The 27,854-nt window shown below is 38.1% G+C and overlaps 1 long non-coding RNA gene across 1 annotated transcript in view; it reads left to right on the forward strand.

The window, feature by feature from the left end:
* LOC128565846 (uncharacterized) overlaps window positions 1–27,419 on the forward strand; it is a 47,284-nt gene extending 19,865 nt beyond the window's left edge. Inside the window, exons 2-3 of the long non-coding RNA XR_008374342.1 lie at window positions 19,909–20,076; window positions 27,299–27,419. This is a non-coding gene — a long non-coding RNA (uncharacterized LOC128565846). The remainder of the gene's footprint in view (window positions 1–19,908; window positions 20,077–27,298) is intronic.
* Window positions 27,420–27,854: the final 435 nt, after the last annotated feature.

Here is a 27,854-nt window from a genome sequence, read left to right on the forward strand (position 1 = left end):
ACGAAATAACAACAGACTCCTCAGAATTTCAAAAAATCCTTAATTAATATTACAAGAAATTTATTCTCAGAAATATGAAATCTGAAGAAAATTGACCAATACTTGGAAGCACGTCACCTTCCAAGACTTAGCCAGAATCAAGTAGAAATGTGGAACAAGCCCATATCAAGTTTTGAAATAGCTTCAACCATAAAACATCTCCCTAAAAAGAAAAGCCCAGGACCACATAGTTTCAAGTCAGAATTCTACCAAAACTTTAAAGAGGAATTAGTACCTATATTACTCAAACTGTTCCAAACTGTAGAAAAAGAAGGAAGACTACCCAACACGTTCTATGAAGCAAACATCACCCTGATCCCCAAAGCAGGAAAAGACCCAAAAAGAAAAGAAAATTATAGACCGACATCACTAATGAATATAGATGCAAAAATATTCAACAAGATCCTAACAAACAGAATACAGCAACACACCAAACAAATTATACATCATGACCAAGTCAGTTTTACCCCAGGGTCTCAAGGCTGGTTCAATATACGTAAATCTATAAATGTAATCCAGCACATAAACAAATTAAAAAACAAAGACCATATGAGTCTCTCAATCGATGCAGGAAAAGCTTTTGATAATATCCAGCATCCTTCATGAATAGAACACTTAAGAAAATGGTATAGAAGGGACATTTCTTAAATAGAGACCATCTACAGCAAACCCACACCCAATACTGTATTGAATGCAGTTACATTGAAATCATTTCCACTCAGATCAGGAACCAGATAAGGCTGCCCATAGTCTCCACTGCTCTTTAATATTATAATGGAAGTTTTAGCCACTGCAATTAAGGAAAAAAAGGCGATCAAGTGTATCCATATAGGTTCAGAAGAGATCAAACTTTCACTCTTCGCAGATGATATGATTGTATATCTGGAACACACCAGGGATTCTACTACAAAACTCTTAGAAGTGATCAAGGAATACAGCAGCGTCTCAGGTTACAAAATCAACATTCATAAATTGGTAGCCTTTATATATACCAACAATAGTCAAGCTGGAAAAACAGTTAAGGACTCTATTTCATTCACAGTAGTGCCAAACAAGATGAAATATTTGGGAGATTATCTAACAAAGGACGTGAAAGATCTCTATAAGGAGAACTACAAAACCCTAAGAAAAGAAATAGCTGAAAATGTTAACAAATAAAAAAACATACCATGCTCATGGCTGGGAAGAATCAACATTGTTAAAAATGTCCATACTACCCAAAGCAATATACAATTTTAATGCAATCCCTATTAAAGCTCCACTGTCATACTTTATAAATCTTGAAAAAAATAATACTTCGTTTTATATGGAATCAAAAAAAAAAACATGAATAGCCAAGATATTACTCAGAAATAAAAACAAAGCAGGAGGAATCACGCTACCGGACCTCAGACTATACTATAAATCAATAGTGATCAAAACAACATGGTACTGGCACAAAAACAGAGAAGTAGATGTCTGGAACAGAATAAAGAACCAAGAGATGAATCCAGCTAACTACCGTTATTTTATCTTTGACAAAAAATTAAAAACATTCAGTGGGAAAAAGATTCCCTATTTAACAAATGCTGCTGGGTGAACTGGGTGGCAACCTGCAGAAGACTGAAACTGGACCCACACCTTTCACCATTAACTAAGATAGACTCTCACTGGATTAAAGATTTAAACTTAAGACATGAAAATATAAAAATACAAGAAGAGAGTGCAGGGAAAACCCTTGAAGTAATCGGTCTGGGTGAGTATTTTATGAGGAGGGCCCACTGGGCAATTAAAGCAGCTTCAAAAATACACTACTGGGACCTGATTGAACTAAAAAGCTTCTGCACAGCCAAGAACTCAGTAAGTAAAGCAAGCAGACAGCCCTCAGAGTGGGAGAAGATATTTGCAGGTTATGTCTCCGACAAATGTTTAATGACCAGAATCCACAGAGAACTCAAACGTATAAGCAAGAAAAGAACAAGTGATCCCATCGCAGACTGGGCAAGTGACTTGAAGACAAACTTCTCAGAAGAAGACAGGTGCACAGCCAACAGACATAAGAAAAAATGCTCATCATCTTTAATCATCAGAGAAATGCAAATCAAAACTACTTTGAGATATCATCTAACTCCAGTGAGACTAGCCCATATCACAAAATCCCAAGACCAGAGATGTTAATGTGGATGTGGAGAAAAGGGAACACTTCTACACTGCTGGTGGGAATGCAAATTAATACATTCCTTTTGGAAAGATGTTTGGGGAACACTTAGAGATCTAAAAATAGATCTTCCATTCAATCCTATAATTCCTCTACTATTCATATACCCAGAAGACTAAAAATCACATTATAACAAAGATATTTGTACCAGAATGTTAATTGCAGCCTTAGCAATTCATAATTGCTAAGTCATGGGAAAAGCGCAAGTGCCCATCAATCCACGAATGGATTATAAATTGTGATCTATGTACACCATGGAATATAATGTAGCCTTAAAGAAAGATGGAGAATTTACCTCTTTCATATTTACATGGATAGAGCTGCAACATATTCTTCTTAGTAAAGTATCTAATGAAAGAAAAAGTATCCAATGTGCTCAGCCCTACTATGAAACTAATTTATGGCTTTCACATGAGAGCTATAACCCAGTCATATCCTAAGCATATGGGGAACAGGGAGAGGGAGGGGAGGGAGCAGGAGGTGGGCAGAGGGTGGGTGATTGGTAGGATTATACCTGCGGTGCATCTTACAAGGTTATATGTGCAACTAATAAATGTAGAATGTAAATGTCTTAACACAATAACTAATAAAATGCCAGGAAGGCTATGTTAACCAGTGTGATAAAAATGTGTCAAACGGTCTATAAAACCAGTGTATGGTGCCCCATGATCGCATTAATGTACAAAGCTATGATTTAATTTAAAAAAAAAGAAAGAAAGAAAACTTTCCAGGATAAAATTGAGTGAAAAACCAAATAAAAGGGGTAGAAACACTAGCAAAAATGAAGTTCTAATTATTGAAAAAGGCAGCAATGGGAAATTGTATTTAAACTAGAAAAATGGAGAAAGAAAAGACAGAAAAAAAAGAAAAGAAAAAATCTGTACAAAAAAGGTTGAAATTAAAAAAGAAAACAACAGCAAGATAAACAAAAAACAAACAATAACAACAAAAAAGCAGTATATATATCTTGTTGAATATTTTCTGGGCAACAGGTGGTCTTCTGGTGTATGAGACGTAAATCACAGTGCTGATACAACTGGCGGCCTCAGCTGATTTCTCAAACCCCACAGGGTGGACACCCTAAATTTCTCTTCAGCCCTCTTAAAAGGTACGTTAAACTTCTACACTTAGCTAATCAGAAGCTTTCCCAGGAAAGTACTTGTCGCTGGGATCACTGTTGAAGGGGCTATCTACTTACCCAGTGTGCCAGACCGGTCTCACTCTCCCTCTGAAGTTTAAGGCTGTAAGGCAGCTCATCCCCACCTTTAGGCTGCTCAGTCACTTGGTTACCAGCTCCCGCCCGATCCTTGCTCTGTAACCTAGAGGGCGGAGCTTGCCTGGGCAGTTCTCTCACAATGAATCCCTTTGGCCCAAAGCCGGGCACTATTATCTCAGTCCAGCTCAGCAGCTCAGTCTGAGGCCCTAGACAACACCCAAACTTCTCCGCACTCCTGCTCAAGCTCTCCTAAGGCAGTTCAACTGAGTGCCAAGTCCAAAAATACCAAAACAGTTTTCAGGGAAGGCCTTTCCGGTTTGCATTCTTGCTGCTGCTGTACTTACAGCTGCCAACGGAATTAGACCAATCAAACACAGGCAATCATTTGCCAGTTTGCCACTGTCTTCATCCTCCTCTTGAGGCCCAGAATTCTCTTGCTGACACCCTGTATCCTCAAAGGGATGATTACAGGCAGATACCACCAGCCTGAGATGCCTGGAGTCTTATCTCCCCAGACTCACAGTGCCCAGTTGCAGGGAAGCTGTTTCTCAGCCGCCATCTTGGACAACTCAGTTACCTTACTTTTCCTTCTTTGTTTTTTATTGTTAAACCATAGCTGTGTACATTAGTGCAAACAAGGGGTAAAATGTTCTGGTTTCATATACAATCTAAAATATTCTCATCAAACTGTTCAACGTATCCTTCATGGCATTTTCTTATTTATTGTATGTAGACATTTGTATTTTGCCTTTAGTAAGTTTCACCTGTACTCATTCTAAGGTGCACCGTATGTGTGGCCCCACCCATTACCCTCCCTCCACCCTAACCTCCTTGCTCTCTACCCCTTCCTTGACCCTTTCGTCATAGTCTTCTGCTATAGTTGGGTTATAGCCTTCATGTGAAAGGATGATACTTTTTCTTCCATTCCTGAGATACTTTGCTAAGAAGAATATGTTCCAGCTCTATTCATGTAAACATAAAACAGGTAAAGTCTCCATCTGTCTTTAAGAATGCATAATATTCCATGGTATACATGTACCACAATTTGCTAGGCCTTTCGTGGGTCGATGGGTACTTGGGCTTCTTCCATGACTTAGCAATTATGAATTGGGCTGCAATAACTATTCTGGTACAGATGTCTTTGCTGTATTGTGATTTTTGGTCTTCTGGGTATAAAACTAGTAATGGAATTATAGGATCAAATGGCAGGTCTATTTTTAGGTCCCGAAGTGTTCTCCAAACATCCTTCCAGAAAGAACGTATTAGTGTGCATTCCCACAGGCAGTGTAGAAGTGTGCACTTTCCCCCACATCCACGCCAACATCTCTGGTTTGGGGATATTGTTATGTGAACTACTCTTACGGGAGTTAGGTAATATCACAAAGTAGTTTTGATTTGCATTTCTCTGATAATTGAGGATGGTAAGCTTTTTTGCATGTGTTTGAAGATCGAGCGTCTGTCTTCTTTAGAGAAGTTTCTATTCAAGTCCCTTGCCCACCCTGACATGGGATCACGTGTTCTTTTCTTGTTAATACGTTTGAGTTCTCTGTGGATTTTGGTTATTAGACTTTATCAGAGGTATAACCTGAAAATATTTTCTCCCATTCTGAGGGCTGTCTCCTTGCTTTAATTAATATGTTCTTGGCTGTGCAGAAGCTTTTTCATTTGATCAGGTCCCAGTAGTGTATTTTTGATACTGCTTCAATTGCCTGGGGAGTCCTCCTCATTCACCCAGGCCGATTCCTTCAAGAGTTTTCCCTGCACTTTCTTCAAGTATTTTTTTATTTTCATGTCTTAAGTTTAAATCTTTTATCCAGTGAGAGTCTATCTTAATTAATGGTGAAAGGTGTGGGTTAAGTTTCAGTCTTCTACAGGTTGCCAGCCAGTTCACTCAGCACCATTTGTTAAATAGGGAATATTTCCCCACTGAATGTTTTTAATTGGCTTGTCAAAGATCAAATAACAGTCAGTAGCTGGATTCATCTCTTGGTTCTCTATTCTGTTCCAGACATCTACTTCTCTGTTTTTGTGCCAATACCATGCTGTTTTGATCACTATCGATTTATAGTACAGTCTCAGGTCTGGTAGTGTGATTCCTCCTACTGTGTTTTTATTGCTGAGTAATGTTTTGGCTATTCGAGGTTTTTTCTGATTCCATATAAAACAAAGTATTATTTTTTCAAGATCTTTAAAATATGACAATGGAGCTTTAACAGGTATTGCATTAAAATTATATATTCCTTTGGGCAGTATAGACATTTTAACAATGTTGATTCTTCCCAGTCATGAGCGTGGTATGTTTTTCCATCTGTTAACATCTTCAGCTATTTCTTTTCTTAAAGTTTCATAGTTCTCTTTGTAGAGATCTTTCACGTCCTTTGTTAGGTATACTCCCAAATATTTTACCTTCTTTTCGGCTTGGTTATTGTTGGTATGTATAAAGGCTACAGATTTATGGGTGTTGATTTTGTAGCCTGAGACATTGCTGTATTCCTTGATCACTTCTAAAAGTTTTGCGGTAGAATCACTAGTATTTTCCAGATATAAAATCACATCATCTGTGAAGAGTGAAAGTTTAATCTCGTCTGACCTATGTGGATACCCTTGACCGCCTTTTCTTCCCTAATGGAATGGCTAAACTTGCATTACAATGGTAAAGAGCTATGAAGACAGTGGGCAACCTTGCCTGGTTCCTGATCTAAGTGGAAATAATTTCAATTTAACTCCATTCAATAATTTATTGGCTGTGGGTTTGGTGTAGATGGCCTCTATTAGTTTAAGAAATGTTCCTTCTATACCAATTTCTTAAGTGTTCTGATCGTGAAGAAATGCTGGATATTATCACAAGCTTTTTCTGCATCAATTGAAAGAATCATATAGTCCTTATTTTTTAGTTTGTTTATGTGCTGAATTACATTTATAGATTTACATATATTGCACCAGCCTTGAGACCCTGGGATAAATCTCACTTGGTCATATTGTATAATTTTTTTGATGTGTTGTTGGATTCTGTTTGTTAGGATCTTATGAGTATTTTAGCATCAATATTCATTAGTGATATTGGTATACTTTTCTTTTCTTGTTGGGTCTTTTTCTGGTTTGGGGATCAAGGTGATGTTTGCTTCGTAGAATGCATTGGGTAGTATTCCTTCTTTTTCTTTATTTTGGAAGAGGTTTAGTAATATAGGTATTAGTTCTTCTTTAAAGGTTTGGTATAATTCTGACATAAAGCCCTCTGGTCCTGGGCTTTTCTTTTTTTAGGGAGATTTTGTATAGTTGATGCTATTTCAGAACTTGGTATAGGCCTGTTCAACATTTCCACTTCATTCTGGCTAAGTCTTGGTAGGTGGCATACTTCCAGGTATTGGTTGATTTCTTTCAGATTTTCATATTTCTGAGAGTAGAGTTTCTTGTATTCGTTCAGGATTTTTTGAATTTCTGAGGGGTCTGTTGTTATTTCATCGTTACCATTTCTGATTGATGAAATTAGAGATTTTACTCTTTTTTTCCTGGTTAAGTTGGCCAAAGGTTTGTCCATTTTATTGATCTTTTCAAAAAACTAACTTTTGGATTTATTGATCTTTTGTATAATTCTTTTGTTTTCAAATTCATTTAATTCTGCTCTGATTTTGGTTATTTCTTTTCTTCTGCTGGTTTTGGGGTTGGAGTGTTCTTCCTTCTCCAGTTGCTTGAGATGTCCCATTAAGTTATTAACTTCCTCTCTTTCTGTTTTCTTGAGGAAGGCTTGCAGTGCTATAAATTTCCCTCTTAAGGCTGTCTTTGCAGTGTCCCAGAGGTTCTGGTAATTCATGTCTTGATTGTTGTTTTGTTCCAAAAATTGGGTGATTTCCTTCTTATTCTCATCTAGAACCTTCAGCATAAGGTTGTTTAGATTCCATGTTTTTGTATGGGTATGCAGGTTCCTGTTGTTATTGAGTTCAACTTTTATTCCATGATGGTCTGAGAAGATGCAAGGAATAATTTCTATTTTTTTTTTAATTTGCTGAGGTTAGATTTGTGGCCTAGGATATGGTTGATTTTGGATTATGTTCTGTGGGCTGATGAGAAGAATGTATATTCAGGGGGGGAGGAAAAGCAGAAAGAGGGATGGAGGGAGGGGGTTAGGGCCTTGGTGTGTGTCACACTTTATGGGGGCAAGACATGATTGCAAGAGGGACTTTACCTAACAATTGCAATCAGTGTACCCTGGCTTATTGTACCCTCAATGAATCCCCAACAATAATAATAAAAAAAAGAATGTGAATTCAGATTTGTTGTGATGAAATGTTCTGTAGGTGTCTGTTAATTAAGTCCAGATGTTGAATGGTTGAGTTTAAATCTAAAATTTCTTTGCTTAGCTTCTTTTTGGAGAATCTATTCAGCACTGCTAAAGGGTATTAAAATCTCCAACTTCTGTTGAACTGGAGGAAATCAAATTGCTTATGTCTGTTAGAGTTTCTCTTATAAATTGAGGAGCGTTCTAGTTGGGTGCATAAATATTAATAATTGAAATCTCATCATATTGAATATTACCTTTAACAAATAAAAGTGTGCATCCTTATCCTTCCTTATTTTGGTTGGCTTAAAGCTTATTGCATCTGCGAATAGGATTGCAACACCTGCTTTTTATTTGCCTGGAGTATAGAGGACCATCCCTTCACCTTGAGTCTGAATTTGTCTTTCAATGTAAGATGCGATTCTTGTATGTAGCAGATATCTGGCTTGAGTTTTTGTATCCAGTCAGCCAACCTGTGCCTGTTTAGAGCCCACTTTAAACCATTTGCATTAATTGAGAATATTGATAAGCCTTTCAAGAGTCCAGTGGACATTTTTAATCCTTTTGCGACTACGGAAGTTGGAATTTAATCAAAATTTTCTGTGTGGGCTTACTTTTGTGGTGGAGGATTATGCTATTCTTTATGGAGGATAGATCTGAGAATATCCTTGAGAGCTGGTTTAGTTGTGGCAAATGTCTTCAGCATGTGAATGTCATTGAAGTTTTTAATTTCTCCATCATAAATGAAACTCCGTTTAGCTGGGTACAGGATCCTGGGTTGAAAGTTATTTTGTTTTAGGAGATTAAAAGTCGATGACAATCCTCTTCTAGCTTGAAAGGTTTCTGCAGAGAGATCTGCAGTTATTCTAATATTGTTCTTGTAGGTGATGGTTTTCTTTCATCTTGCTGCTTTCTGAATTTTCTCCTTCATATTCACTTTAGAGAAATTGATTAATATGTTTCTGGGGGATATCTTATTTGGGTTGAGTCGTGCTGGAGTTCTGAAACTGTCTGCTATCTGAATTTCAGAATCTCTTGGAGTGTCTTGAAAGTTCTCCTTCATAATCTCATGGAGAAGAGACTCTGTGCCTTGTGAAGCCACTTTGTCACTTTTGGGGATCCCTATAAGATGAATATTTGTTTTCTTTGAATTATCCCAGAGCTCTCTGAGAGAGTGATCTGTTTTTTCCCTCCATTTCTCTTCCTCTTTGAGGGTTTGGGAGCGTTTGAAAGCTTTGTCTTTAATGTCAGAAATCCTTTCTTCTGCTTGATCCATTTTGTTACTTATGGATTCTACTGTGTTTCTCAGATCTTTGAGGGCTGCAACTTCTTGTCTCAATTTATCAAAATCTTTGGTCATTTAGTCTTTGAATTCATTGAATTCTTGAGTTATCTTTTGGGTTACCGCTTGGAATTCTAATTCGATCTTATTTGCTATCTAGATTCTGAATTCGATTTCTGACATCTCAGCTATTTGTTTGGGCATGGGATCTTGTGCTGTGTCTGCCCCATTGATCCTTGGGGAGTTGATCTACTCTGATTATTCATATTGCCAGAGTTTTTCTGTTGATTTTGACTCATGATTGTTTTTCACTGTTGCCTCTGGCCATCCTCAGAGTTGGGGACGTGTCTCTTCAAGATTAGACCCCAGCAGGATCACTCTATTGTTTCTGGATCTTTGTAGGGAGTGACCCAGTGTAGTTCCTCTGGGGCTGCCCCAGTCAGGGAGTTCTGGTTGTGGAAGCAGCTCCAGCGTGTGACACACTGGGATCCAGCAACAGGGCGGGTGGTGTGCATGGTTTTGGGAGCGCCTTGTGCCCAGTAACTTTGGCACAGAGAGCCCAAGGCTCTAGCAGTCTCTGGCCATGAGTATGGCTCTGCATAGAGGCAGGAGGGCTTCAGAGGGCACGAGGTTACCAGAGTCCCTGGCCAGACAAGTGTTCCAGTGTGGAGGCAGGGATGGTACAGGAAGGAGGACGCAGGGTTGCGCGGCTCCTGCAGTTCCTGATCAGGGATTGTGGAGGCCTGGTGGGTGCGGGTTGTGGGTCAGGGGTCATGGTGCAGCTCTTATGGAGGTCCGGGCAGCACCAAGGCCAGGAGTTTGAGGTTGCTATGAGCTTTGACACCACGGCACTCTACCCAGGGCAACAGCCCGAGGCTCTAGTGTGCCAAAATCAGTCTCACTCTGCCCCAGAGGGTTAAGGCTGTAAGGCAGCTCAGTCCCTACCTTTGGGCTACTCAGTCACTAGGTTACTAGCTCCCACCCAATCCTTGCTCTGCAACCCTGAGGGCAGAGCTTGCTGGGGCAGTTCTCTCCCAAGGGCTCCCTGCAGCCCACAGCCAAACACCACTAGCTCTGTCCGGCTCAGCAGCTCAGTCTGGGGCCCCAGACAATGCCCAAATTTCTCTGCACTCCTGCTCAAGCTCTCCCCAAGGCAGTTCAACTGAGTCCCAAGTCCAAAAACACTGAAACAGTTCACAGGTAAGGCCTTGCTCATTTGCAGTCTCACAGCTGTTTGTATTTACTACTGTCAGCAGGATTAGGTTGATCAAACACATGCAACCACTTGCCAGTTTTCCACTGTTTTTGTCCTCCTCTTGGAGTCCAGAAGTCCCTTGCTGACTCCCTGTATCCTCAAAGGGATGATTATAGGCAGATACCACCAGCAAGAGATGCCTGGAGTCTTATCTCCCCAGACTCACCGTGCCCTTGTTGCAGGGAAGCTATTACTCGGCCACCATCTTGGATTGTCCCCAGCTTACTTTTTGTAAGGCATTCATCGATTCATCTATATACACAACTAATATAAATTGAGCTCACACTCTGGACCACAGCTTGTGCATGGTATGAAGGCAACAATAAACAAAAACAAATTATAGACAAACTTTGATTGTTTCTAAAAATGTTAACAATCCATTTCTAGTATGTTTAACAGGCTATTATAATGTAGGTATGCAACCCAGTACTATGGTATTGCAACACACAGAAAAGAGACCTACCCATGTTTCAGGGGGTCAGGATAGTGTCATCTAAGATAATTCCTAAGTTAAGGATTTAACACAAATTAAAAGTTAGCCAGTCTGAGTTATGCTTCTGCTTAAGAAAAACTCTCACTTCTGCCAAATAATATAAAATCCAGACAGTCAGCACCTGTATCAGGTGAGAGAGTTTAAAAGGTCTCTGGCACCTGGATCGCAGGGGTCTCGTGAGTACTGAGATATGGCTTACTCTGGTGGTATGTGAAGTCAGGAGGACCCCTTTCAGCAAATAGTTCAGTCTGGGAAGGTTGATGCCTCCTTCCCCACCTTGCACCTCTGTCACACCCAGTCACTGATAGCCTGGCAGTTTCCTATAGTGAATAGATACTCCAGGGGTTTGTGCCTGCCTGAATCACAGGGAAATCTATTTCTGCTCAGCCAAGCCACTGCGCTCTGCCTCTATCTAGCAGGGGGAGGTGAGGCCTGACCACCTCGGGTACTTGATAGAGGCTGTGGGCTGTTCACTCAGTTACAGCCCCACCCCTGATTGCTGTTACTGACAGAACAGAACAGAACGACTTTGCAGGAATTTGTTTCTGTCCCTGCTAAATTCCCCTGCAGAACAGAAGCTGTTTTGAGTTCCCAGATCCTGCAACTCAGGCCCTGTCTTTGTTGCTGCAGGTTTGTATTCGGTCACCTGTCAGTTCTAGCCTCCTGTCTTCATTTGTCATAGGCTGATGATCCCCTGAGGGTCGGGTGTGTCTTATGTTCAGTAAAGCGGTCCAGTGGGTCAGCCCCACCCTGGGAACTTCCCGGCTCTGTGCATGCATTTCTAGTCCCTGTGCTCCACCCAGGCCGGTACCGCTTTAGGCAAACCCTTTACTCACGGGGCCTGCGTTTCTGTCCCAGATCTGTTACATGGTGGTTGCCACCTGAGTAGAAGTCCGGCCACCTCTGGTTGCCCAAGGAGAAAGGGGGCGTGTCTTCAGAATATCCAGGAGTGAGTGCTATTGTTGCCAAAAGATGGCTGTTTCTCTGCACCTCGGGGCATCACTGCTCCAGTGTGGTTCCCTCTCATCTGACCATCCTCTCCTCACTCTCATCCTGTAGAGTCAGCACTGACCCCTTGCAGTTTAGGCCCTGTCCATACCCCTCAATAAATCACCCAAGAATCTGGACTCCTGGGTGACAGGCCTCCAGACCTCAGAGTAAGAGTAGAGGGGAGTGCTGGGACCTCAGAGTTGCAGATAGATAATATTTACAGTTTTATAGTTTTATGCCTGGCAGGAGAATGCCATGGCACCATTGTAGAGGAGGTAGGTTCAGTTTTTAGAGGGTGTCTCCCGTGGAGTGTAGTGGGAGGACTTTTGAACACTGATCATTTGTTTGTGGGGTTCTCCTAGCAATTCTCATGGGGAAGGTGGCTCCCATCAGCTTGGTGATGGATTTTGTACCTTTTGTCTGTATCCTTGGGGTTGAAACTCACCTCAGCAGGGTTGATGTGCATTCTTCAACCTTCTCTCTTGGTGCAGCACTAATCCACCAGGTTACTTGCTAAATTTCTGTCCTTTATATCTCCTTCTGGATGAGAGCCTCTGTGTAAAGCTGACTTCATTCAGCCATCTTGTCTCTGCCCCCGTAAGTATTGCAAAAGGGCTAGAAGATGGGTTTTCCAATACTCAGGAATAAATGCCCTTATATACAATTTAGGTCTATGATGCTTTTCTTCTTCATGAGATTGACCCACTTCCAATTGTCTTGGAAGAGCTCTAAACTTTCATTTCCTAAATAAAATATTTGTTATCTCAGGAAGGCAAATGGAAAGTCACTGGGAGGAAGATGAACTGCGGGAAAGCCTTTGTCATATGATAGTGACCTTGCGGGCTCACTGGACATGAGGGCATGTGTGTGGCTCACCCTCAGCAGCCAGTTAGGTTTTCTCTATGGGAAAGTGGAGAGGAGCTCATGAAGCTGCTCTGCCTCTGCTTCCCCATTTACTGCTCCACCATGTAAAGTTTTCTGTTTGCTTGTTTTGGTTTGATTGATAGCATTTTGTCTTTCCTCTCTACTTGGTGGAGGTGGGGTACTGTGTCCAATCAGGTTAGCAAAGAGCTGCTGACCTCAAGGGAACCACCCAACCAGGTATCCCAGAGGTTGTTTTTTTTTTTTAAGGTTGTGTCCAAGTACCCTACTGTACACCTATATTGCTCTGTCTCCCTCTTTCTGTGCCTCTCGTCTTTTTGTCAATATTCACTTTTACCCACCCCCTCTCCTTTCTCTATTTTTTTTGTTCTTTCTTTTTTTTTCTTTTATACCTTCTTGCTCTTCAACATTGTCATCCTTCTGGTCCTGTACCAAAAGGATTCATCGAAACCTTAGTTCACAGGCATGGGAACTTAAAGAGCAAGAGGAAGTGAAAGGAAAATTATGGCAAGGAAACAGATAGAAGAAATCACTCATGAGTAAGAATCAGCAGAAAACTCCAGGCAACATGCAGAACCAGTCCAGAGCAACCCCTCCAAGGGTCCATGAGGTAGCTACTACAGAAGATTCTACCTATAAGGAAACATTAGGAATGTTAGAAAGGGAATTTAGAATACACACGATGAAAACAATGAAGAAAATGATGGAAACAATGAAGGAAACTGCTAATAAAGTGGAAATAACCAAAAGGAAATCCAAAGACAGAATCAAGTAAGAGACGAATGATGAAAAGAATATAGAAAGAATATAGCAGAGCTAAAGTAACTGAAGCAGTCAATTAGGGAACTTAAAGATGCAATAGAAAGTATCAGCAAAAGGTTAGACCATACAGAAGAAAGACTTTTGAAGGTAGAGGACAAAGTTCTTGAGATAACTGAGATAGTTAAAGAGGCAGAAAAGAAGAGAGAGAAAGCAGAATGTTCACTGTCAGATTTATGGGACTTTATGAAGCATTCCAACATACAAGTTATAGGAATCCCAGAGGGGGAAGAAGAAGAAGAATGCCCCAGAGGAATGGAAGCCATACTAAGGGAATATTATGAATGAAAATTTCCCAAATATCACCAAAGATTCTGACACACTGCTTTCAGACGGATATCGGACCCCAGGTCCCCTCAACTCTAACCGAGCTTCTCTAAGACATATTGTGATGAACATGTCAAAAGTCAAGACAAAAGAAAAGACTCTGCAAACTACCAGTAGTAAGCACCAGTTGAACTAAAGGGGCAAATCCAGCAGTGTGACTGCAGACTTCTCTAATGAAACTTTCCAAGCAAGAAGACAATGGTCATCTACCTTTAATCTACTTAAACAGAACAATTTCCAGCCCAGAATTCTATATCCTGCTAAGCTTAGCTTTAAAATTGATGGAGAAATCAAATCATTTATGGATATACAAACATTGAGGAAATTCGCCACAACAAGACCAGCTCTACAGGAAATACTACAACCTGTTCTACACACTGACCATCACAATGGATCAGCAGCAAAGTAAGAACTCAGAAATTAAAGGACAGAACCTAACCTCCACACTGATGCAAAAGATAAAACTAAGCAATGGACTCTCACAAAATAAGATGAATAGAATACTACCACACTTATCAATTATCTCAATAAATGTTAATGGCTTGAATTCCCCACTGAAGAGGCATAGATTGGCTGACTGGATTAAAAAACACAAGCCATCCATTTGCTGTCTATAAGAAACACACCTGGCTTCAAAACATAAATTAAAGCTCCAAGTTAAGGGTTGGAAGACAATTTTTCATGCCAATGGAATTCAGAAGAAAAGAGGAGTTGCAATCTTATTTTCAGATACATGTGGATTTAAAGCAACTAAAGTCAAAAAAGACAAAGATGGTCACTTTGTATTGGTAAAGGGAAAAATACAACAAGAAGACATTTCAATTCCAATTATTTATGCACCCAATTTAAATGCTCCCAGATTCTTGAAAGCAGACCTTACACAGTCTGAACAATATGATATCCGACAATACCATAATGACAGGGGACTTTTAACACTCCTCTTACAGAGCTGGACAGATCCTCTAAACAGAAATTAAACAGAGATATAAGAGATTTAAATGAAACCCTAGAACAACTGTTTTTGATAGACACATATAGAACACTCCATCTCAAAGATAAAGAATATGCATTTTTTCTTATCACCCCATGGAACATTCTCCAAAATCGATCATATCCTGGGACACAAAACAAATATCAACAGAATCAAAAGAATTGAAATTTTACGTTTTATCTTCTCAGACCATAAGGCACTAAAGGTGGACCTTAACTCTAACAAAAACGTTCAACCCCACACAAAGGCATGGAAATTAAACAATGTTCTGTTGAATAACAGAAGGGTGCAGGATGAAATAAAACTGGAAATTATTAACTTCCTTGAGCATAACAACAATGAAGACACAAGCTACCAAAACCTGTGGGATACTGGAAAAACAGTTTTGAGAGGAAGTTTCATCGCTTCAGATGCCTACATTCGAAAAACAGAAAGAGAGCGCATTAACAAACTCACAAGCCAACTTATGAAATTGGAAAAAGAAGAGCTATATAAGCCTAAACCCAGTAGAAGAAAAGAATATCCAAAATCATATCAAAGATCAATGAAATTGAAAATTATGAAACAAAGAGTTGGTTTTTTGAAAAAATAAATAAAACAGATAAACGATTGGCCAGACTAACGAGAAATAGAAAAGTAAAATCTCTAGTAACCTCAATCAGAAATGATAAAAGGGAAATAACAACTGATCCCACAGAGATACAAGAGATCATCTATGAAAACTATCAGAAACTCTTTGCCCAGAAATTTGACAATGTGAAGGAAATGGATCAATATTTGGAATCACACCCTCTCCCTAGACTTAGCCAGGAAGAAATAGAGCTTCTGAACAGACCAATTTCAAGCACTGAGGCTAAAGAAACAATAAAAAAATCTTCCAACCAAAAAATGCCCTGGTCCAGATGGCTTCACTCCAGAATTATATCAAACCTTCAAGGAAGAGCTTATTCCTGTACTGCAGAAATTTTTCTAAAAAATTGAGGAAGAAGGAATCTTCCCCAACACGTTCTAGGAAGCAAACGTCACCCTGATATCAAAACCAGGAAAAGACCCAAACAAAAAGGAGAATTTCGGACCAATTTCACTAATGAATATAGATGCAAAAATTCTCAACAAAATCCTATCCAATAGATTACAGCTTATCATCAAAAAAGTCATACATTATGATCAAGTAAGCTTCATCCCAGGGATGCAAGGCTGGTTTAACATACGCAAGTCCATAAACGTTATCCACCATATTAACAGAGGCAAACATAAAGATTATATGATCCTCTCAATAGACGCAGAAAAGTCATTTGATAAAATCCAGCATCCCTTTCAAATTAGAACACTGAAGAGTATAGGCATAGGTGGCACATTTCTAAAACTGATTGAAGCTATCTATGACAAACCCACAGCTAATATTTTACTGAATGGAGTAAAACTGAAAGCTTTTCCTCTTAGAACTGGAACCAGACAAGGTTGTCCTCTGTCACCTTTACTATTCAACATAGTGCTGGAAGTTCTAGCCAATACAATTAGGCAAGACAAGGAAATAAAGGGAATCCAAATGGGAGCAGAGGAGGTCAATTCTCCCTCTTTGCTGACGACATGATCTTATACTTAGATAATCCCAAAGACTCAACCACAAGACTCCTAGAAGTCATCAAAAAATACAGTAATGTTTCGGGATGTAAAATCAATGTCCACAAGTCAGTAGCCTTTGTATGAGACAATTACAGTGAAGATGAGAAGCTAATTAAGGACACAACTCCATTCACCATCGTTTCACAAAAATGAAATACCTAGGAATATACCTAGTGAAGGACCTCTATAAAGAAAATTATGAAATCCTCAGAAAAGAAATAGCAGAGGATATTAACAAATGGAAGAACATACCATGCTCATGGATGGGAAGAATCAACATTGTTAAAATATCTATACTTCCCAAAGCAATCTACCTATTCAATGCCATTCTTATTAAAATACCTACATCATACTTTCAAGATTTGGAAAAAAATGATTGTGCATTTTGTATGGAACCAGAAAAATCCTGTATAGCTAAGGCAGTTCTTAGTAATAAAAATAAAGCTGGGGGCATCAGCATACCAGATTTTAGGCTGTACTACAAAGCCATAGTGCTCAAGACAGCATGGTACTGGCACAAAAATTGAGACATAGACACTTGGAATCAAATAGAAAACCAAGAAATGAAACTAACATCTTATACCACCTAATCTTAGATAAACCAAAGAAGAACATACCTTGGAGGAAAGACTCCCTATTCAATAAATGGTGTTGCGAGAACTGGATATCTACATGTAAAAGACTGATACTGGACCCACACCTTTCCCCACTCACAAAAATTGATTCAAGATGGATAAAGGACCTAAATTTAAGGCATGAATCAATAAAAACCCTCAAAGAAAGCATAGGAAAACACCGGAAGATATTGGCCTGTGGAAAGACTTCATAAAGAAGACTGCCATGGCAATTGCAACAATAACAAAAATAAACAAATGGGACTTCATTAAACTGAAAAGCCTCTGTACAGCTAAGGAGACAGCAACCAAAGCAAAGAGACAACCTACACAATGGGAAAGGATATTTGCATATTTTTGAATCAGACAAAAGATTGATAACTAGGATCTATAGAGAACTCAAATGAATCCACATGAAAAAAGCCAACAATCTCCTATATCAATGGGCAAGAGACATGAATAGAACCTTCTCTAAAGAAGACAGAGGAATGGCTAAGAAACATATGAAAAAATGTTCATCATCCCTATCTATTAGAGAAATGCAAGTCAAAACCACCCTGAGATACCATCTAACTCCAGCGAGAATGCCCCACATGACAAAATGTCAAAACTGCAGATGCTGACGTGGATATGGAGAGAAGGGAACACTTTTTTTTTTTTTTTTGTAGAGACAGAGGCTCACTTTATGGCCCTTGGTAGAGTGCCGTGGCCTCACACAGCTCACAGCAACCTCCAACTCCTGGGCTTAAGGCGATTCTCTTGCCTCAGCCTCCTTAGTAGCTGGGACTACAGGCACCCGCCACAACGCCCGGCTATTTTTTGGTTGCAGTTTGTCCGGGGCAGGGTTTGAACCCGCCACCCTCGGTATATGGGGCTGGCACCTTACCAACTGAGCCATAGGCGCTGCCCTAGAAAGGAACACTTTTACATTGCTTGTGGGACTGCAAACTAGTACAACCTTTTGGAAGTAAGTATGGAGAAACCTCAAAGCACTCAAGCTAGACCTCCCATTTGATCTTGCAATCCTATTACTGGGGCTCTACCCAGAAGAAAAAAATCCTTTTATCATAAGGACACTCGTCGTAGACTGTTTACTGCAGCTCAATTTACAATCTCCAAAATGTGGCAACAGCCTAAATGCCCACCAACCCAGGAATGGATTAACAAGCTGTGGTATATGTATACCATGGAATACTATTCAACTATTAAAAAAAAATGGAGACTTTACGTTCTTTGTATTAACCTGGATGGAAGTGGAAGACATTATTCTTAGTAAAGCATCACAAGAATGGAGAAGCATGAATCCTATGTACTCAATTTTGATATGAGGACAATTAATGACAATCAAGGTCATGGTGGGGGTGGGGGAACGGGAGAGCAGAGAGAGTAAAAAGGAAGGAGGGGTGGGAAAAAGAAGAGCAGAGAGAGAGAAGGCGGGAGGGGTGTGGGGCCTTAGTGTGTGCCACACCTTCTGGGGGCAAGACAGGATTGCAAGAGGGACTTTACCTAAAAATGCAGTCAGTGTAACCTGGCCTATTGTACCTTCAATGAATCCCCAACAATAAAAAAAGAAAGAAAGAAAATTATTCACTTTAAAGAAAAAGAAAGAAAAGTAAGCTAACCATGTAACATTCAGTATATATGTATGTATCTGCAAGTATGTGTGTGTGTGGTGAGTCTGTGTGTGGGTGGTGTGTGTGTCCATGCAATTTTTTGAGATCTGAGATAGCAGGAAGTATAGGGGAAGACATTGCAGAAGAGAGAAGTGTGAATTGGGTCATGTAATGTGAATAAGATTTTTAGTCATAGGGGAAATAAGATACATTAAACCATTCAAAATTTCCTTTTAGAGTTTGGTAATTTCTCAGTATGGAGGGGCCTCAAAAACTGAAAACTAGAACTACCATATGATTGACCCAGCAATCCCACTGCTGGTTATATACCCAAAGGATATATTGAGGAGATACCTTCACTTCCATGCTCATTGCAGCACTGTGCACCATAGCTGAGATATGGAATCTACTTAAGTGTCCATCAATTGACGGACTGATAAATAGAAGGTGGTGTTAATATTCAATAGAATATTGATTGAGGCTGATTCAGGCTTTAAAAAGAAAGAAATCTTGTAATTTATAACAACATAGGTGAGCCTAAAGCACATTATGTAATGTAAAATAAGCCAGCCACAGAAAAACAAGTACCGTTTGATTTCACTTGGGTGTAGAATCCAAAAAAGTGAGAATCATAAGAGGAAGGAGTAGAATGGTGGTTATCAGGGACTGGGGTGCAGAGATTGAGGAAAAGTTGGTTAAAGGATGCAAAATTTCAGTTATTTAGGGGGAATGAATTCAAAAGATCTATTAAACAACATGGTAATTATACTTAATAACAACATTTCATATTTTTGAATACATTTCACAATGTATATGTAGTTTAAAATACCACATTGCATACAACAAACATATGTAATTTTTTATTTTTCAAGTAAACAAATAAGTGAAAAATTTAGAAATGCAGTAGTTTCTCAAATACTGTCCTAGGCTTTATGAGGGCAGAACACAAGTCTGTGTTGTTTATTGTCATATTCCTGTGGCCCAGGAAAAGGCATGGCACAAGGTGTATAATCTTTCTTCCTTTAAATCTGTCTATCTATACACTTAAAGCACATATATGTGTGTAGATAAATGCAAATATATGTAATTTTTTAAATGAGTAAATGTTTGAGGTAGAAGATCAATAATCATATTATTCAGGAGGAATATGAAGTTCAGAGAGGTGAGGTCACTTGTCCAAGGCCACACAGCTAGTAGGTAGTAGGAACAGGATAAATTCTTGTCTCACTTTACCGTACATATTTCTTGTCATTAATTGTACTAATGTATTTGTAAAACCTTGATATAGTAACATTGCCTGTGGATTTCATGTCTGATATAAGTGGACTACCAGGAACTGGATTTATCCTACCACTGAAAACAACTAAAAATAATGGATAAAATATATGAAACAACAGCTTTCAAGGTATTGAACATAAAAAGAATAGTGATCCTGAAGAGATGGATAACAAATGAGGTAAGCCCTACCATTTCCCCAGCTTGCTGCTTTCAAAGAGCTTTCAGACCATTGTAGAGAGGGATAAGGAAATCAGGAAGAGGCATGTACAGGGGGATGCAAAGAGCTGAGAACATAGAGTTGTGAGTATAGAGTAAATAAGGTGTCTAGAGTTAACAGGACGAAGGCTTGCAGAGGAGAGAGAGAGATATAGAGCCCTCAAAGGTCTATAGGTGTTCACAGGGTACTGATCAAAATGTATGTTTAGCAGAGTAATGATCAAAATGTATGTGAAGAAACCACCTTAGGTGAGGAGAGACGAGATAAAAGAGAGAAAAGCATCAGATATCCACAATATTACCAGAAAAAAATGCTTGTTCCCACAAGTCAGACTATAATACCTGCAATTTGTGGGAATTGGGTAGGATACACAGAATAGTCGTGCCCTGCACTAGCACTACCATGGTGTTGCCTAATAAATCTTAAAAGCTGGACCTGAAAGGATCAAATTGATTTTAAGTAACTAGATTAAACTCTATTGTAGAAAAAACAGAATAAAATTTTGCATGAATAAAAAATATCCAGCATTCAATAAGGCAAAATTCATAATATCTATTATCCAGTAGAAAGTGACCATAAATTAAAAAAAAATACAACCCATAAAGGGAGAAAAATCAATGAATAAAAAACAGCCCACACCTGACACAGATGTTAGAATTAGCAGACCAAGGCCTTAACACAGTTATTCCATACATTCAAAAATTTGGTAGAGACATGGAAGATATACATGTAAAAAAGATTTAAATTCAAAATCTAGAGTTGAAAACCAGAATGTGAATAATGCAAACACACAGGATGAAAATAATTGCAGAATAAATGATCGATGAACTTAAAATAGGAATAGAAACTATTTAAAATAAAACACACTGAGGAAGAAATGTAAAAAGAAAAATGAACAGAGGATCATTAACTTTCAGTTGTCTAATATATAAGTAATTGCAATTCCTAAAGAAAAAAATGCTAGGAAAAGACAAGAAGTTTTGAAGAAGTAATGGCCACTAAATCCTCAAATATAATAAAAATTATAAATTGATCAATCCAAGAACTCTAAGCATGAGAATCACAAAGATGACTACATAAATTGCGCAAAGTGAGTGATGTAGAAAAATAGTCTTAGAAGCAGCCAGAGAAAATAAGATCTACACAGAGGGACAAAAATAAGAAATTTCGCAGAGTTCTCATCAGAAACAGTACAAGTGAGAAGATAGTGGAGTGACATCTTCAAAGTAATAAGAGAAAAAGAATCAACCTAGAATTCTACATTCAGAGAAAATATCTTCTAAAAATGAATGGATAATGAATTCTTCAGATATATAAAAGCCAAAAAAAATTCATGACCAACAGACTTACACTTCAAGAAACATCAAAGGAAGTTCTTAGGCAGAAGGTAAATGATACTGCATGAAAATGTGGACATACCAAATGAATGAAGAATATTAGATATAAATTTATAGATACAGACATAAGATTATTATCTTATTATTTGGATCTCTTCCATTAATATTAATTATCTTTGGTTAGAACTAAAATAAAAACAATGTAGTATGGGATTTATAATACATATCAAAACAAAATGTTTGACAACATTAGTACAAATGCCTACATGAGAGAAATGGAACTATACTATACATGCAGTGGTATAATATTATTTGAAGGTAGACTGTGATAAGTAAAAGATTTATGCTATTTTTTAATGTAATTACTATTAATAAAACCTCTTCAGAAACAAAACAAACCCCCAAAAGTATAGCTAATAAAAGGGTCAGCAATGCAGATTAAATGTAATCATAAAAAAGATTTATCCATAAAGACAGAAAGAGAAATGGTAAGAAGGAATAAATGGAGAAAATAGCAAGGCAATCAAATAAAAACTAACCATATTAGTAATTATATTAAGTATAAATGATCTAAACACACCAATTAAGAGGCATGGGTTGTCATATTGTATAAAAGAAGCAAGACCAAATTATATTTATTTATAGGAAATGTGTTTTAAATATCAAGACATAGGGGCGGTGCCTGTGGCTCAGTCGGTAAGGCGCTGGCCCCATATACCGAGGGTGACGGGTTCAAACCCAGCCCTGGCCAAACTGCAACCAAAAAATAGCCGGGCGTTGTGGCAGGCGCCTGTAGTCCCAGCTACTCGGGAGGCTGAGGCAAGAGAATCGCTTAAGCCCAGGAGTTGGAGGTTGCTGTGAGCTGTGTGAAGCCACGGCACTCTACCGAGGGCCATAAAGTGAGACTCTGTCTCTACAAAAAAAAAAATAAAAAAAATAAATAAATAAATAAATATCAAGACATAAATGGGTTAATACTAAAAAGAAAGATAGTGCACAGAGGAACAAAGCTTAGAAATATAAAAAATAGATCAGTGGAATAGAATAATGAGTCCAGAAACAGACTCACTCATATATGGACAACTTATCTTTGACAAAGGTAAAAAAGAAATTAAGTATAGAAAGAATAGTTTTTCTTTTTTTCAAGAAATAGAGGTGGAACAATGGAGTATCAAGATAGAAGAGAATAAATTCTTAATTTATAATTTATACCATATTCAGGTTGGACATAAAATTCATGTGCAATTTAAAATTGTTTAACATCCTAAATTGCACATGAACTTTATGGACACCCTATGTAAAAATTAATTAAAAGGTATCAAAGACATAAATGTAAAATCTAAACCTATAAAACCTCTAGACTAAATTTTAAAGCCTTGGGTTAGATAAAAGTTTCTTAGATGTTATACCAAAAGCACAATCCATGTGTTGGATTTCGTTAATTTAAAAACTTTTTCTTTTCATTGTTAAAAGAATGAAAATACAAATCACAAGTGGGGACAAATATTGAAAATCACTTATCTTATGAAGAATTTTTATATAGAATATGTTGAGTACATTCAAAATTCAATAATGAGAATGGTTCAAATTAAAAATATTTGCCATATCAAGTACTGGCAAGGATGTGGGAAACTAGATCACGCATACATTGCTGGTTGTAATGTAAAACAATTTTGGAAAGCAGTTTGTCAGTTTCTAAAAAGTTACACAGAAACCTACCACTTAATTCAGCCATTCCACTTCTAAAAATGAAAGCACATATCCATACATGAACTTGCACATGAATGATGAGAGTAGTTTTATTTATTTTTTTATTTATTTTTATTTTTTGAGACAGAGCCTCAAGCTATTGCCCTGGGTAGAGTGCCATGGCATCATAGCTCACAGAAACTTCCAACTCCTGGGCTCAAGAGATTCTCTTGCCTCCACTTCCCTAGTAGCTGAGACTACGGGCGCCCGCCACAACGCCCGGCTATTTTTTGTTGCAGCCGTCATTGTTGTTTGGTGGCCCAGGCTGGATTCGAACCCACCAGCTCATGTGTATGTGGCTGGCGCCTGAGCTCCTTGAGCCATAGGCGCTAAACCGAGTAGCTTTATTTTTATTAGCCCTAAACTGGAAACAACTCAGTTGTTAATTTATAATTGAATAAACAATTTATGTCATATACATACAATGGAATACTATTCAGAAGTTAAAAGATATTAATTATACTGATGATAACATAAATGAATCCCAAAATAATTATGCTAAGTGAAAAAAGCCAGACTAAAAGAGTACATGATGTTTGATTACATTTCTATAAAATTTCAGACAATGTGAGCTAGAGTGACAGAAATCAGATCAGTGGTTGCCTGGAAAGGAGGTGAGATTACAAAAAGGCACAAAGATGGTCTTTGGAGGTGATTCATATGTTTGTTATTTTGATTGTGGTTATGATTTCACAAGTGTATACATGTGACAAAATTTGTCAAATTTTATACTATTCACCAGGCATGGTGGCGAGTGAGCTATGATTGTGCCACTGCACTCCAGGCTGGGCCACAGAGTTAAACCCTATCTCCAAAAAGAATATTACAGTGTAAATCTGTGTCACTTTTTGTATGTTAATTATATCGCAATAAAACTTTTAAAGAAACTATCGATATTGTCCAGCTTTCATGAAAAATTCATTATTTGTATCCCTGCTTAAGATGAGAGAGGTATGCTAGACAAAACATAAATTTAACAATGTCAAGAAATATTTTCATTGTTTGTAACTAAGGCTAAAGTTATACAGTATGATTACAGGCCCACAGATAAAAAACTGAAAAATGTTGGTTCAAGAAGCTGAAACCTTGGCTCCCACTATGTGTAGTTGGAACCATGCATTTTCATAATGTTAATGATGAACAAAATTGTCGAGTTGAATTTGAAGTCTTAAAACTAAAATAGCTATCACTGTGGAGCTGTGTGGAGCCCAATTATTAAGGAATTGGGTTGTAATTGTAAATTGCTGAATATAGTAATGATTGTGGCAGATGTACAGTAATTAGTTTGTAACACTAAGACTTTTATTTTGTGATTTTTGTAATACCTTCCAAAAGAGGAAAAGTAGCTATGGATGGGCAGACTATGATTTGGACTCTGCAGTGTTTTTAGGATTTATTTTTCTGCAGCAAGCCAGGGCTTGGGTCGGCAGGCAGTAAGATTTTGTCAAGATTTTGGCCCAGGAATCAGAGAAAACAAAGTGCTTGGTAGTGAAAGAGCTAAGATGATATAATTGGGCAAAGAAATTTCACAATGTTTGAGTGGAACATCAGTACACAAAGGAACAATACTGCTGATTTGTTGGTAACAGCCAATGCACAAGTTAACATAGTAATTAAACAAAACTTTAAATCAAGTTCTCCCAAAGTGCTTATGGTCTCAGAAAGTAGAATATGGAAAAGTATTGAAGAGAGGGATTTGGGAATTGGGCAAAATTGAGTTGGAGTCCCAGGTTCATCACATACTAGCTGCGTGATCATTAGTAAAATGCTTAGTTTTCTTATCTATAAATGGAAACTGTATCTACCTTTGTAAACTAATAGAGATAGCAGGTACTGTATGTAAAGTTCCTAAAAGTCCAAGCCACTTATTCTGAAAAGAGAATTTTCCCAATGCTATAAAAATGCTCTGAAAGGTGAATAACACAACACTTTCAACCCCCACTTGGGTTCTTGTAAAAATTAGAGATACTATCTATACACTGCTCAGTATAAAGCCTTGCACACAGTAGATGCTCAATAAATGGTAGCCAGGATGCATATTATTTAAGAAAGTTGAATAAGGATCTTAAGGTGGAATCCTGATTCTAATTGCAGTTCTAACACTAAAGAGTTGTGCATCCTTGGGCAGCTCATTTGTCATTTCTTTCTTAGGTAATGACCCTTAATGCCTCTTCTGTCTCTTCTACTTTTATAACACTACAACTTACTTCCTTTTCTTTTTGCTAACTTTTTAATTAGGATAAAGAATTCAAACAGTGAGTAGATAATGAAGTGTGGGTCTCCCTCATCCAGATCCTTAGTTAACTACTATCAACTGTTTATGTGCTCTTTGGGAAAACTTCCATGCTATTGCTGTGTGTGTGTTACTGGATGAAGTGGGCCCACCCCTTGTCACTGTCAGCCAATATGCAGAGACAGGGATAACTTCACCAAACTTTATTTGGAGAACAGTGAGAGAAGCCTCTGCAAGACTGGTTTGATCTTCCACTTCCAACATTACAGTTTTATACATTTAAGTTCAAAGTGAAGACCATGTTAACCCTTTTCTTAAACAAAGTAGAATCCATGACCAATAGTAAACAATAATCAGTATTACACATGACCCAAAACAACATTTCAATTCAAAAGTTAATATTCTAAGTCAAGCCACCTTAACTACTCAAGATAGACATCTCTGGGGTGAGAGCTAAGTTTACCAAACAGTAAGAATGGGAGACAGTGGGTGAAGGTCAGGCAGGACCTAAATAGACCAGACTACTTGTGTCATGTCCACCCTAGCCTGACAGATTCCTGATCTTATTCTCACTATATGTACTTTCGTGTGTGTGCATGTGTGTGTTTATTTTTATACAATAAGATATATTATTCTAAACATACCATTATATATCTTAATTGATTTTTCTCCAAGTACCAATTTATCTTGAAGAGCTTTCTATATCCACATATCCACATCTGCAATATTTTGGTTCACGCCAATGACATAGTAATAGCTGTGTTATATTCCAAATAAATGATAATAGTATCATTTATTTAATTAGCCCTCAGGCAATGAACATATAGATTATTTTCTATTGCTTTTAAAAACAATGCTGCAAATGTTTATTTGTGCAAAATTCTTTTTTGTATAATATATGAGTACATTTATGTGTAAATGTGATTTAAATGATAAATCTTGGGAGAATGAATTGCTGAATCAAAGGTTGTGTATAGTAAAATTTTGATAAAAAGTTCTCAAATTGTTCTCCAAAGAGGATGAACAAATTTATATGGCCAGTAACTGAATGTATGTAATTATTTTCTCACACATTAACATTGTGATAACTTGGTTTTTCACACACAATAATTTTTTCATTGACAGAATCCAGTTCATCTTCTACTGGTCACTTTTGTTTTTTTAGACAGAGTCTCACTTTGTCATCCTTGGTAGAGCGTTGTGGCATCATCATGGCTCACATCAACTTCAAACTCTTGGGCTCAGGTGATCCTCTTGCCTCAGCCTCCTGAGTAGCTGGGACTACAGGTGTTCACCATAATGCTGATCCAGTTATTTTTAGAGATGGGGGTCTCACTCTTGCTCAGGCTGATCTTGAACTCCTAAGCTCAAGCAATTCACCCGCCTTGGCCTCCCAGAGTGCTGGGATTACAGGTGTGAGCCACCATGCCTGGCCTGGTTACCTTTTTTTTTTGGTAGAAATGAGTTGATACAACAAATATTTAATCCTGTGAGACTTCATTGTGTTTGGAGAAGTCAAAATTCAGTAGCTATAGTCTCTGCCTCTGACTACATACTAACCTTATAAGGAGGTATGTGTACATACTCTAGCCTCATCTTATCTATTTGTAATTACTTTTATGACCATTGTAGGAGTGAAATTCCTACATGAAATTCAGTTCCATGAATATTTTAAGTGAATGGTAGAAGTTTCATGAATTTGTTAAGTAGAAGTTTGTTTAGCATGGACAGTCAACCACAGCTCACTAAATTCTGCCTTACACTCATTTGCCACTATCGGTATTATTTTCACTGCTATAAACTAGTGCAAGGAAATGGGATTGGGAATTTATAACTTGCTCTATCTCTTTTATTGCTCTTCCAGGATAGTTGACCAATGATTCCAGCTGTCTGAAACTGAATTTACCACATCTGCATCATTATGGAAAAGACAGCCCAACCGGAAAACAACAGCATTACAATGACATTATAATGAGGAGCTATATATCATAATTGGGACAATAAGGAACATAGTAAACATAGATGAGGCTCTGGAAGAGACTAGAAATGCCTGGTGGAATGGGGAGGAGTGACAAGAGTATGGGGAGATAAGCTATTTGCTGAAAGAAAGAGACAACAGTAACCAAAAACAAATGTGAAAATAAATAACAGCTGGGTGAAAGTGCTTATAAGCCTTGTGTTAGGTATGTAATCACAGAAATATTCTCTATTAAATACCACCCAGTGAATAATATGAGCACTGTCTTCTCCTGTGCCTTAGTTTTGCCCCTAAGATGACATGATAAGAGCCAAGTGAGCCACACTAGACCTGGCTGGTGTAAAAAGTATTTGGAATTAAAGGCTTTAGAGATCAACAGGCCCTTGGAGGGGGGTTTTCTCTATTTGTATAAAACCAGACAGGGCCTATCAAAAAGAACAGT

This window comes from Nycticebus coucang, chromosome 14, assembly GCF_027406575.1.
Source record: "Nycticebus coucang isolate mNycCou1 chromosome 14, mNycCou1.pri, whole genome shotgun sequence".
Taxonomy (NCBI): domain Eukaryota; kingdom Metazoa; phylum Chordata; class Mammalia; order Primates; family Lorisidae; genus Nycticebus; species Nycticebus coucang.